At 39.2% G+C, this 14009-nt stretch overlaps 1 protein-coding gene across 7 annotated transcripts in view; it reads right to left on the bottom strand.

Annotated features, from left to right (window-relative positions):
* Positions 1–14009, bottom strand: part of GABRB1 (gamma-aminobutyric acid type A receptor subunit beta1) — a 128759-nt gene that overhangs the window by 88328 nt on the left and 26422 nt on the right. The gene's annotated exons all lie outside the window — the stretch shown is intronic.

The raw sequence follows: 14009 nt of genomic DNA, 5'->3' as shown, positions 1-14009 counted from the left end.
GCGGACTGGGGCGGAGCAAAGGCACTATAAAACAACGAGGCAAGCTTCAGAGCAGTGTGGAGATTACTGCAGATTGGTTGTGGTGGATGCTAGTGCTGGGTATTATCAGCCTTACTCCTATTAAGAAGCCTTTAATAATAATTTTTCCTTAACTTTTGGATTAGCTAAAGGTCAGCCCAGCACTGCAAGTTCTTCCACCAGACGTCCAGTGCTGTGTAAGCCTGAAGATCTATAATCCCTGCGCTCCTAGGGCATACCTCCTGAGCCACTAGGATCCCAAATTTTTATATTTTTCTAATTTTTGTAATTTTTCAATTTTTCTGTTTTTAATAAATTAATTTTTCTAAGGCGTGCTGTAGGGTTACTTTGTGAAAAGTCCTCGGTACAGGGGCATGACCCAAGGCTGTTTTTCTAGCCTTCTAGATCACCTCAAAGCATGTTTCCTCCTAATCATGGTGAGGGCAGTGGATTCAGGCTTGGAGTTAATTTTTGTGTGTAGACTTGAGTATTTCCACGTTTCAAACAACAGAGGATAGGAAAACATACTTATATTTGATGAACACCATAAATAATGGAAGCAGATGATTTGAACTGAACAGTTTTGTGGTTTTCCTGGAGGAAGTGAATCACTGCTTTTATGTTTTTTAGGTTCTCCTATGGCATTTGAGGAGTCCCAAAGTCATCTGTGTTTTGCAGTATTTCAGAGCTTTTGGTAAGGGTTCTAACTTTTGTTTAGCAACACCCAAATTAGTTGGTAACTAACATTTTCTTTTGGTTTATGACTGGACTTTGTCTTAAATAATAGTGATGTTTAAAATAAAGAAGCAAATGTTGGCCATTTGTTTTCTTGTGCTTTTCCTGTTTTGTCATGTCCCACATTTATTTTTCCTCTGCTGCCATTTCTAGCCAGATTCAATTAATAAAAACATGCCCAAGACATCTATCTCTACATCATGTTTTTTTCACTTAGTCTTGCTGAGTTTATATCAAGCTATTTCTTGGTGTGCTCCCTCAGGGATTTCTTGGTCAGCTGTCTGAGAGTCACAGAAACTGTATGGGAATTTCTTCTTCACTTTGATCCTAACAAATGTTAGGTGCTGGGAGAGAAATGCTTTCTGAAACTCAGGGACAGGAATACACACTTCTCCTAGAAGTTCAGAACATTAAAACCATCTTGTGTTGACACTAGTCAATACAGAAGTAGATGTCATTTAAATTTTTTTAATGTTAAAGCCTAAGAGTATAATTACACTTGCCACAGTGAACTGTTCTTTCATGTTCAGTACTTACCAGCTTGCCTTATTGTTTTTAGTTTGCATTTAATTATCATCAGCCTCTGATGTCGCTAGGACAAACTGTCTCTCCAACTACATGGCAGGAGAGTTCTGTGTTTTAATGTTTTCCTGTCTCATATATCTTCAGCAACCCACCAAGGAAAGACCATTTTTGTTCACTTGTTTGTCCACCGTGTAAATGGACCACAATTAGTCTGATTAAAATCCTGCGTCTGTGTAGGTGAGGGAAAGAGGCTTGAATTAGGAAAGAGTTATGTAGCCATCTGAGATGCATTATCCATGTACACAGACAAGTAAAAAGAAGCTCTGTTTGAGAATAATGCTTATTACCACATCTGTATGAGATTCATCAAATTAGCACTACATGTAGGTTCTGGTCCGAGGACTAGTATGGAAGGAGAAAGTAAGTTATAATATGGACAAGATCTGGAAAGATGTTTTGTGCCTTCTTTCCTTCCACATGCCTGCAGCAGTGACAGGTACTGGTCCTTTGTGGGAAACCAAGATGTAGGAGAATCAGAACCTTGTGTTAGCACAGAGTTCACTTCATTGTGAGTGCACACGTCACTTCATGAACACGTGCCTCCCAGAAGGAAAATCAGACGTGTCAAGTACTTCATTACTGAGGTTTCAATGAGTGTTAATTGATTTAGGGCCTGTTTCTCTTAACTAAGTGTTGGGTTAACTAAGTCCTGTGCTGACTAAACTCTGAGTAGTTTCTCCTTGAAAGTATAAACTTCAATCCTTGAATAAACAAGTACACAACAAAGGAGTTTAAAAAGGATGATCTTTAGAACCAGGTCACAAAGTCTGAAGGACTACATGGTGCTGTAAGACTTTTACAAAAGCCATATATAAAATAGGTCACCTGTCCTGCTGAAGTGGTTGCAGATGTTGAAACAACTGCTCTGTAAATGAATTCTGCTCTGTGCTAAAGAGCTACCCACAGAGATTTGAGTCAAAACCTTGTGATAAACATCTTCAAAATGGGTTCATAAATATTGTGCTATGCAAGTGGGAAAATAATTTTAAAAAAAGAAAACTAGACACAAGAATTAAATTGGCACACATGTGAATGAATGCTATTAATTTGTCTGTTTTACAGAATATGACGTTGTAAGTCCTTTGATTAGCATTTTAGTTTAGACTGCCAGCCCCGTTATACTAAGGATATTATTTCTTTCTCCAGAGGACAGCTTTCTGAGCAAAACCTCCTTGGGCAATCACTTTGGGAATATGACATGTGATGCTAACAGTCCTTTTTGGGACAAACTCTTCAAGGCTTCTGTAGTTTGGAAAGGGAAAAGTCAAAAAACAATCCCTGAAGAATGTCCTGATTGAGATTTTTTTTCTTTAAGTGTCTTTTCTTTTACATACTACGGCGCTTTATGCCAACTTTTACCAAGGTGTCAACTATTTCTGCCTTAATTCCCATGACTATTAATAGGTCTTAAGTTACATTCTACAACTATACCCAGGACTTCAAAAGCCAGGCACAAACCCCAGATATGTGCCACATGCTGAAATACATCCAAAGAGCAGGTCTGTGGGTTCTAGCAGTTTTTAAAAAATCAGACCACTTATCTGAAGATGTAACTAAGAAGAATTTGGAAACAAGGAGAAATGAAAATCATTCTAGCCCTAGAATGCTGTTGGAATTTTAAAAATACGGTTTATTGGCAGCTATATCCACCATGCCATGCTTTATTGTTCTAATTTATATGTGCTATTTAGCCGATATTTACTACTTTACCTATTTACAACATTCAGTGGCTTGTTTTATAAGCCATTGTAAAGCTAGACATAGTATAGATTTATTGCTGCTAAAATATGTCATGATAATGCTCCAATCTACTGTACAACTGACAGGTAAGGCTGATTAATCCATCATCCTCTACCATAACTAGTTTCAGAAATTTATTATTTTTATTTTTTAATGACCTTCCTAAGTCATCTCTGTGTGGTGTCTTCAGACGCTGAAAATACAGACTTTCAAGCCATATGCTAAACTTGGAAGGAAGTAGAAAAATAAGAGCTTAACAGACTATTCAAAACATGTCCCAATTCACAATTAACAAACAATTCTGAATGTCTTCTTGCAAATTAGTAAGCTGCTAGTATTAAGTAATGTAAACTTAACAGCATTTGTGCAAGAATGATTGTGGTGAGTTTGCACTGAGTATTTTTTTTGTTTTTTCATGGTCCCCAACTTCTCTGTGCCTTAGCTCACTCACCTGTAAAATAATACATCTTGGCTATTTCACAGGGATGTTCTGAGACTTAATTGATTACACTCATTAAAGGACTGTAGCACTTTTACCTTTCACTACAGGAGTAATTTGAAAAGCAGAAAGGAATAGGAATGAAAAATAAATCACTAAAATGTTTCCTCTGCTGCTAACTTTGCAAGACTTGTTTAAAGTGGGAATGCGTAGGCTTTGGGAACCGGAGACAAAACAAAAGACAGCATAGTGTCTTCAGCCTAGAAAGAGGGTCTGGAACTCAGCTACTGAAGGCATCCTGTTAACCTACCACCTACTATGATTATAGCAGCTGAATCCTTTGGAAAGCTATAGCTCTGGCACTAGAAATAGTGTCTTTTTACTGAGTATATTTTTTGAGACCTTTTTTTGATTCAGAACCAAGGCAAAGTGTATTTGTCATTGCCTGGGGAACTGCAAGCACGTGCCTCCTCTGAAGGCTTTTAGTACAGTTCTGCTTGAAATTTTGGTAGGCTTGCAATCCCAAGCGATTTTTTGAATGCTTAGGAGGGAAATTGCTTTTCATCCTTTCAAGTAGTTTGGATATAGCAGCTACTCTCAACTCAATTAGTATTTATTACTTGAAACACTCCCTGCAGCTACACTACAGGAGAAAATTAACATTTGGTTAAGAAATTTGCAATTCCTTGATACAGAGAGAAATATATGTATCTATACACACACACACACACACACACACACACACACACACACACATACACATATATATACACATATTTGAAGAAATGTAAATTCCTGCCTCTGGGGAGGAACAACAACATTCACTGGTATATACTGGTGGACACTCACCTGGAAAGCAACCCGAACATGAGCCAGAAACGTGCCCTTGTTGCAAAGAAGGTTAATGTTACCTCAGGCTGTGTTTGTCAGACATGTTGCCAGCAGGTCAGTGAAGGTGATCATTCATTCCCCTCCACGCAGCCCTGGCAAGACCAAAGCTGGATACTGTGTCCACTTCTGGGTTCCTTAGAACAACACACACATGGAACTACTGGAGAAAGTTCAGTTAGAGGGCCAAAAAGGCATTTAAGGGACAGGAGCACCTCTCCTATGAGGAAAGGCTGTGCGAGGTGGGACTGTTTAGCCCGGAGAAGAGAAGGCTCAGGGGCAATTACACTCATGTCTATAAATGCCTGAAGGGAGTGTGCAAAGAGAACAGAGCCAGGCTATTTCCAGTGGAGCCCAGTGACAGGACAATAGTGAGCAGGCACAAACTGACACACACGAAGTTTCTCCTGAATTTCAGGAAACACGGTTTTCACTGTGAGGGGTGACGGAGCACTGGTAGAGGTTACCAAGAGAGGTCATGGAGTCTCATCTCTTGGAGAGATTCAAAAGGTATCGGGGAATGATCCTGCACAACACACTTAGAGTGGCCCTGCTTGAGCAGAGGGGTTGGACCAGATTACCTCTAGGGGGGCCTTCCAACCTCAAAAATTCTGTGATTTTTATTAATGTAGAGTTTATTGATAAGCTTGCAGTTCTTAGATGGTTTAAATTGTGGATGTTTATGCAGCCACAATGTCTACTGAGGAGAATTTGGCTTTTCTGACTAATGCAATCACCCTTCACCAATACATGTTTGTTCAGTAGATGGAAATGTTTACTGAGATCACCCAAAAGGTGAATTAGACTCAAATGGGTTTATCTAAGCTGTAGTGCTCCACACATTCTGCTAGCCCATTGCATGCTGCATTAGCTGCTTTCTGCCTTATTACTCTATGAAGTTCTAAATGTTTTGTGAGAGAATTGGCTTTCCACATCTGATACCTCTGCTGCTGCAATTAGTGTTAATGGATGAACTAACAACCAGTTTTAAAGAGAGGGGATAAAGTAGAAACATCTCATGAACAGTAATGTACCTTTTCACTTCCTGTCACAGCAAGCTAGGAAGTGAGAAGTACAGGCAAATGAACAAGAATGCAATGTGCTCTGGGGACTTTGAGCTGACATATGGTATTAACAGGTATCTATTACAAGCAAGGTAATTTTTCAGGCATCCATTCTTTAGAAAAAAATGGAAAATTTTGTAAACCTTTTTTTGCAAGTGTTTTGTTTGTTTAACTTCTCAGTGAAATTTCTGGGTACCTGACTTGTCTCCTGCTTCCCACTTTTGCACTTTACGAACACTTTAGCTCAAAAGTTCTACGGCAGAGACATTCACTGAAGGGGCACACTGGGCATGTGGTGAACTCAACTACCTAAAACAGTTCCTGGAGTCCCAGATGTTTTGCTTTGACCTCTGTATGTAATTTCTGTGGCTCAGGCAGAATGACGGTAATCTGCATTGTCATTTTGTTTCTGATGTTGATGTAGGCTGAAAATGATGTTGTTGTGCCATACAACACAGGCAGTTAAAAAACAAGCATTCATGTACATGTCAAGGAAGCCTTTAGGTGATCCATTCTGAAGTGGATCTGATATAGAGACAAGCAGCTCCCAACAGAAGTATGATATGAACTAAACTCACTCCTCCTGAAAGGGAGCTTAATTATAATTTTCTATTTACTGTAAAATTGTAGACATCAGATTTATTTCAAACCAGTTTGAAAATAATGAAATCACTGGATTTTTTTTCACGTGGAATACATTCATACACACTGCACCTGTTTCATATTGTGTTGTTTTTATGGTGCTTTCTAGCAAGGTAAATGGGTAAAGATCTGTGGCAGTGAAGAACTGTACTGACTAGTTTGGCATTGAAATGACTACAAGGAAGAATAAATCTAGTGCTAATCAGGTAACAAATATCAAAATGATGTTCCTTAATCATTTGTTATGTTATGAAGAGGGATGTTTTGAGAAGCCAGTAGCAGTCACTGAAGAAGATTTTAATGTCTAACATTTAGCCAACAGTAAGAAATTAGGGATTTAGGATTTGAGATGTCTGCAAAATTAATTACAAAAGAAAAAGGGGGACTTGGATAGTACAGTGTGCAGCTGTGATAAGTGAAATCTCTGGTTACAAACAAATTATTTCAAGACTGGTGTTCCAAATAGCTCACAGCTGAACCTAACCCAAGACTGGAAGCTGATGGCAGACCATGTAATACACTAATGAAAAAAAGAGCACTACAGCAGCAGAGAGAATCAGAGGAAATCTACAGCTGTGATACGTGTAAGAGAAGTCTCTGTTTTCTTTGAACTCTTCCTTTTGTGTCCAATACTACTCCTACCAAAGCTTCAGATTAAAAAAAGAAATCTGTTGAGTTTTTTGCAACAGAAGCTTTTGTAGGTAGAAGGAACAGATTCAAACATACACAGGGGACAGGAGATTTCTAAACTATGTAACAACAGCTTTTAAAATATGCTGTGTTTCCTCAAGGAGGTAAAGGTGTGTTTGGTGTGCCTGTAGGCAGCTGACCAAGGTGCTGCACACGGGAATGGGGGAATGTGTTGCAGGTGAAGGCATGTGCGACTGGTTATGAAAGATGCAACATCTAAGGAAGCAACATTTAGTAAGTTGAAAACTCAGGTGTACTGTGAAGACCGGGAAAGATGCCAGGGAAAAGAGACTATTTCTGAAAGTATTATGTGCTGGGAAAGATGCTGAAATTAGCTTCACTGTGCACTCAAAAGGGAAGTTGCAGGGGGTAAGGGGCTGAAATCAGCACCAACATCTATTTTGTGCCTGAAGAAGTTGAACGTAACAAAAATTTCAAGGAAAATTTTATGGTTTGTTAGTGGTCAGATGTGCCGTTGCCTTTTACTTCATATACTAAGTGCCTGTGTTACGAAGAAATTTTAATGAACTTGGTCCCCAAACAGCTAACACCACTGGCAGTAGGATTTGATGAATTATTCAAGGAGGATAATCCTGGCAGAGTCGTGAGGCTCTGCCTTCAGAGGCACACTCTGTATCCTGGGTGGAGGAGGGCTGCTGCCAAGGGTGTACTGTACAGCTTAGCCTGAAGTCACGGCACCTAATGACTGTGAAGCTTTAATCTCGGTGAAAAAGCAATTCCTGGCCTACTTGGGAAGAGTGTCTATAAAACAAGCGAGGGAGGTTTCAGATGCACTTCAATTGTGGCACTTGTTGGAAAGGGTGTAAGGCAACCTTAAAAACTCTTGTTCGCCTTTAGAGAGTCTTTAACATGGAGCCATTACTTCTAGATAGTACAGAGAATGCTTACGGCAATACACTAAAATAAGAAATCCAGCAGAAGAATATGATGATTACTTCCAAAAAGCTGTTTTTGAGAATATTTGGCTTCTGGCTGAACAGAATTTATTAAGCTAATAACTCTTCTCCTGACTGGAACTGATCGAAACTGCCAGAAGCAGGACACCACTGTTGGGCAGTTTGGGATCACTTGAAGCATCAGTTGGAGTTACAGCTCCTGCTATAATGGATCTGACCAAAGATACATGGCCTCTGAAAGCTTTCTGCATAGTAACCTGAGTTCGTTTCTTTCCCCTGGGCTCTTGCAGCCAGGTTTTCATGCCTTTTGCCTGCACTGCTGGGGGGTAAAGCATCACAGTGAATAGATGGGGCAGCTAAGCTGTTCCTTTAGAGGCCTTGTGCTCACCTTGGACCCGAGGCCCCAGGGAACTGCTGTACCAGCTCACTCTCAGATAGTGACTTCTTAGCTTTCAATTTCTAACTCAGGATGACAATGATCTATAATGTATTGCTAACTCCCTTTTTAAAAAACAACAGAAAGGACAAAATGCCACAATGAAATGAAACAAGGGAATGGCTAAGCCATATTAACATGCTTGGAAAAAAACAAAGCCCGAGCAAAGCCATTGTCAGTGTCAGAGATCCTTGGCTGTCACATTCAATCATACAAATGCCAGTGATGTTATGTCTGCAGCAGATTGTGTTTTATTATTTACAATGGGCTGTGGGGAACTTGCCTTTTAGTTGATTTGTTTTGGTGCTACCATCTTTGCTCCCCTAGGCTGTTTCAGGTCTTCTGAGAGTCCTGGTGCAGAGCTAGTCTTTTCTCAAGATGTCCTTAAACTTCAAAAGTTACTTTTCTGTATCTGTTGCTGGAACACTTTTTTTTTAATTGACACCATACTGAATGTATACTTTGAATGCAATACTGTATGTCATATATTCTCTTAATAAAATCAGGCAGAGGGGGGAGCTTTCTAATGTAAAATTTCCTTACTGATCTTTCAGGAAGAGTGAGCAAGCATTCAGGACCAGGCAGTAATTTCCCAGAATTATGAAGAGCTGTGTTTGGTGTAAGAGTGTTGAATTAGGCAGACTTTTAGAAGGTTGGCAAAGGAAACATTTTATAAATTAGAGAAATCATCTCAGATCTACCTTTAATTTAAAAATCTGTATACACACAAATTTTGAGCAGGGACAAGAGGATGCAGCAGAGCATCATGAGAACAGATGATCAGCACTCGGCAGTTGTGAGGACAAGACACCGTTACCTAGCAACTTCTCAGAGCTGTCTTTTATAAATCCATCCTGTCATGGATGTCGTGTATACACCACAGTTGGTCTCCACAGATTTTGCACTACTTAGTACTGTAAAATATATCTTCTGAGCAGTAGCATCCTTGGCAGGTATTAAATCATGCCAGTCCAGGTTGTTCTTGCCCTACCTGCTCCCACAGCAAGGCGAGGGCTGTGGATTTGTTTTTTTCATAAGTTACCATAAGTTGCTTGAGTTCAGAGATGGGGCAGCATTTGTGGGAGCTGTTGCTCAACCTCCTTCCTTCTTTCTTGTACAGATAGAGACAGAATGGAGAATGATCTGTGTTGATTTCCATGCTTGTAAGTTGCCCTCCATCTTTTGCAACAGACTATGATCTGCAATTTTTTCTTTCTGAGGTAAAGAACCCTAACTCTGGCTCAGAATAAGTGGAGATATTCTCAATTTTGACAAGTGCTCCTTTCCTATACCTCTATACATTCTCAGACAGATGATTTGATTCTGGATAGACATTTTGGATGTTACAGGATTACAGATAGTCAGCGAGACTGATTTAAGGCCTTAACTTTTCTTTCTAATCTTTGCTTACTAATTGCATTTATTTTGAGATAATGCAAGTACACCATTGTTTCCAATGGCATTTGGAGCTGGAATTTGGAAATTCCAATCTTTGTTTAATGTTTTACTCTTTGCAGTATTTTGAGGTGTATGCTGTAATACTGTAAAAAGGGAGTTGGACACATTACCCTAAATATTACACAGAAAAAATACTGTACTGATTCCTGGATTACCCTTTTAAATTACTTTCCATTGTTTATTATAAGCAGAGGGAGTGCAGCAATTCTTGCTTCAGTAAGTAGTTATCTCCAATTTGATGTGTTATGAGCTGGACTATTTCTCTTGGATTCCGTTACAGTACAAGTAGTTCAACAAGCCAAGCTTTCTCTACAGCTCCTAGAAGCTGACACACATCACATCTCAAAAAAAAAAAGATTATATTAAAGAATAATTTCATGTTTTGAAGTGACCAAATGCAGTAGTAAAATATTGTAGCTTATGACTTCCTCATGGTAACTTTAAGTGACTTGATATTAACTTGTAAACTATCAGAGACACTGAGAGGACTGAGTTCCCATTCTGGCTTTGTGAGTTTTCAGCATTCTTTCTATGGGAGAAAATGTCACTGGAAGTTGTCACTATCTCTAAGAATGCTGTAAAGAAATTATAAGATACAAGCCTGTCACAACAGTGGTGAATTCAGCCTTAAACATGTTATTGACAAAGAATTGTTGGTTGGGTTTTTTTTCAGATTTCTGTCTGTAATAGAAAAAGCAGTGACTAACGACAGAAAAGATTCTGCTCTGTCTTTTCCTTTACTTATCTTGTCTTTGTGTCAAGATACTGATAAACTCAAAAAATAGCCTGAAAAAAGTGTGATGTGATTCAGTTAAAGACACATTCAGGTTCTGTACTCAACAGGAATACTGTTTACAGTATCCCTGTCCTGTATATATACAGTGTATATATACAGGACAGGGAGCAAGAAGCAGCTCTGAGCAAAATGATCTGTAGCTTACAACATGAATGTGGACTAATCGCAAGCTGTTGCAGAAGGAAAAGTGGGATATGCTCTAGCGGGATGTGTAAAGAGAAGGACAACCTGCAACATCTTGTATTTAACACTACAGAGAAGACATGTAGGGGTTAAGATAGATCAGTCTCCAAATATAAAAAAGGCTACTGCTGACTTGACTAATGTTGCTGACTTTTTGACCTGCTAAGTCAAGACAGCATGGGCTTAGAATGCAACAAGTAGATGTCATTAGGCAAGGGGAAGACTTTCTAATACTGAGGTTATGTTTTACATCAGTTACTTCAGGATGTTACAGGGAATCGGTCACTGTCAGTTTCTACTAACCGCATGTGTTGTGCAGGTACTACTATAGCACCACTAACACTTACTTGCAACATTCGAAGAAATGGACTGTGTGACCTTCTCAGGCTTCTCTGGGATTATGCCAATATGTACAACTGCATTATTTCATTATCAGTATTTGGTCAGAGGCAGGATGAAAGGCAATATAGTTTTGAAGTACGTGAATTTATTTTACAATTACTCAAATACCTATTCGTGCCAATTCCTACCATCCCAGTAGCAAATGTCAGTAACATCTAAAGAGTCCTAAATACATACAGAGTGATCTCTATGATATAAATTATCCTGTTCACAGAGCTGCACGTCATCCTCATCTGCAGTCTTGTTTTTGAGGTTCCCTACAGCCCCCAAAACCTTTATTCTCTTCTATTACCTCTCCTCTATTACCAGCTGTGGAAAACTTCCTACAGGCAACTTCTTCAACCCCCTCTACCATGACACACAGTCTTTCAATCTGACTATGACAGGTGGTAAGTTGTAATAAGGACCACCCTTTCTCAATTGTGTACTCAGGACAGTGGGAACTGGAGAAGAAAAATATCTGCTCTTTCATACCAGCTGCATTCCTATGTGCTTTTTTTTTGGCTCACATGTTTCCTTTATCAAAGTATTAAGACTTGTAACTGATAAAGTCTTTTGAGTCAGAGCTTCCACCTACTGTTTGATTAACATCTTGCACATGGGTTTTCCCTCTGTAAAGATGTCTGTGTCTCTCTTTGGTACTTGCCTTCTTGCCCTTCACTGGCTCAGAGTGCCTAAGGCAGTAGATCAGCTTAGTAAGTGGAATGATTTCAGGTCAAACCCTTGGCAAGACATATGAGTAGAGTACTCATTCTGGAAATGGCTCTAAGCAGCAGAGCTTGATTATTTGATTAGTGCCTGATTTCCAGTTAAGCATTTAATAAATCTTATCCATTATGGTATGCTATGCACAATATGTAGCATATGAAAGTGGACATCTGTTAAGACACCCGCTGTGCTGTTCAGCATATTGGCCAGCCAGCCAGAGTGCAAGTGAAGCAAGCTGCCAAGCCCTGTGTGAGCATGGGGCATCACAGGGAGAAAAAAACAGGGCATGGTAGAAAAGAAATGGTAGAGGGGTAGTAGCAATGATGGAAAAGAAAGGAAGTGTTTTAGGACCTAGGGGAGGAGGCTGCAGCCGCTGCTTATCAGGTCAAACACAGGGATTGAACCTACTTGTTTCAAGTTGATTACTCAGCATTTCCCATCTGATTTTTTTTTTTTTTTTTACTGCATTATATTTCAGCTCCACATGAAGACAGAGGCTGGAGCCAAGATAAAAATTTTGCAGCCAGTTAGTTGCTGAGCAAAGTGAACTGAGCACAAGCTAAGGGTTAGATCACAGCATAAGACCACCTCAGGGAAGCTGCTCTCATTCAGAGATTAATTAATTGGAAATGCTGCTTTTGGCCCCGTGAACTACACTGGAAGACGGTAAAAATTTTAAAAAGTGTTTCAAAACTAGTCACTGAGCAACCAGAGGGTCTTGACAGGAAAAGGAGCAAAACCTGTCAGAAGGATGGACTTAAAGATTTTTTGAATACTCTTACTCCTAGCAAAATCCATGATGAAGTACTTGGTAACATGAAAGAAAACAAGCTTAGAAAAAATGGTGTGCTTCTAACAAGGAACTTCCCCTATTTTCTAGCAAAGTCATTCATTATCAAGCTATTTTAAAGAAACTCCTTGTGGTAACACATCTGCACACAGTCTATTTGGTCCAGGTAGGAACTGAACTCAGGGAACCTAGCTTTTTCAAGCAAAAAATGAACATACCTCCCTGTTTTGAAGGTTTATCAACAAAAATCTAAGTGCTGCTGATTGCAACATTAACACTTAAACTAGTACAGAGGGCAGTAAGGTGCAGCATTTTTTCCTATCAAATGTAACAATTAGTATAGTACTTTTTATGTTTTTATGTTTATGACAGACCTTTATTTTTACAGAAAATTACATAGTTTCTGCCTTTTTATAATTTGTGTGCTATTGTGAGTCTCTTAACTGCCACCATGCCTTCAAATTTCAGCCCCATAAGACTTGAATGATGAAGTTTTCTTCAGCTGAAAGTAATTTTAATTTGAAATGCACACAGAAAAACAGTATCTTATTTTTTAACTCATCAGTGCAAGTCTGATGGCATCAGATGCCCCTAAGACCTAGTGCTTCTATGACTTAATTACACAAATTATGTCTACAAATTAAGACTGACAACATCTGAAATTAGTGTCATTTGTTTCATCTTCCCTTGACTCTATTTCCATGCTTGAGAAGTTGAGTGCATAGACAGGAGAAGTATTACTGTGCTCCTGTTCATTCCCTGGCTGCACCGTTGGGACCAAAAGGACTCGAAGCCATGGCATGAAATGCCTCCTCCCAGCACAGGGGAGGGTCTGGGCACACCAAGGCTGTGGTTGTAAGAAGGACTGCATGTAAGAAGGAGGCATGAAATTAGCTGCAATAAACAACATCATTCATTTCCAGGAGGCTTTAATTGCTTTATACTCTTATGTAACTGGGACCACTGACTGTGTGGGTGGGTGTGTGTTTAAATGCACATCGGTGTGTTTCTGTCATGCCATTTCCAGATGGTAAATATGGAACTGGAGAGTATCTCCAAACAGAGCTTTGTTATAGCCACTCACTCTGCTTCATACTGGGAATGGAGAAAAATGTCTAATAACATTTACGACTGATTCAATTACCCTGGCTTATTGACATATTTTATTGTTGATTCTTGATTTAATTTTTCCCCCTGCTCACTATCTCACCTAAATTGTCCCCCTCATTTAATAAATATTTTTTCTCTTTACTTGAAGTGTCATTTCACTTAACAGAAGAAGAATTTTTCACCACACCTTTGACAGACACTTTATGCATCTTAAAATGACAATGAATTGATCGATAACTTGTTGGGCAGACATTTCTTTCTCTTATGACAGTAAAAATGAGCTTAGATTATGATTTGGACCAGATTCCTAACACCTATGGGGCTGTGCTCTGACCTGAAAATTTCTACCTTGGTGGAACACAAACAAGGCTTACAGTGAGCAGATTAGTTTATACATTTTAGGCCTTC

Source organism: Corvus moneduloides, chromosome 5, assembly GCF_009650955.1.
Source record: "Corvus moneduloides isolate bCorMon1 chromosome 5, bCorMon1.pri, whole genome shotgun sequence".
Classification (NCBI taxonomy): Eukaryota; Metazoa; Chordata; class Aves; order Passeriformes; family Corvidae; genus Corvus; species Corvus moneduloides.
Note: the sequence above shows the minus strand (reverse complement) of the source record. Positions and strands in the feature narration are given on the sequence as shown.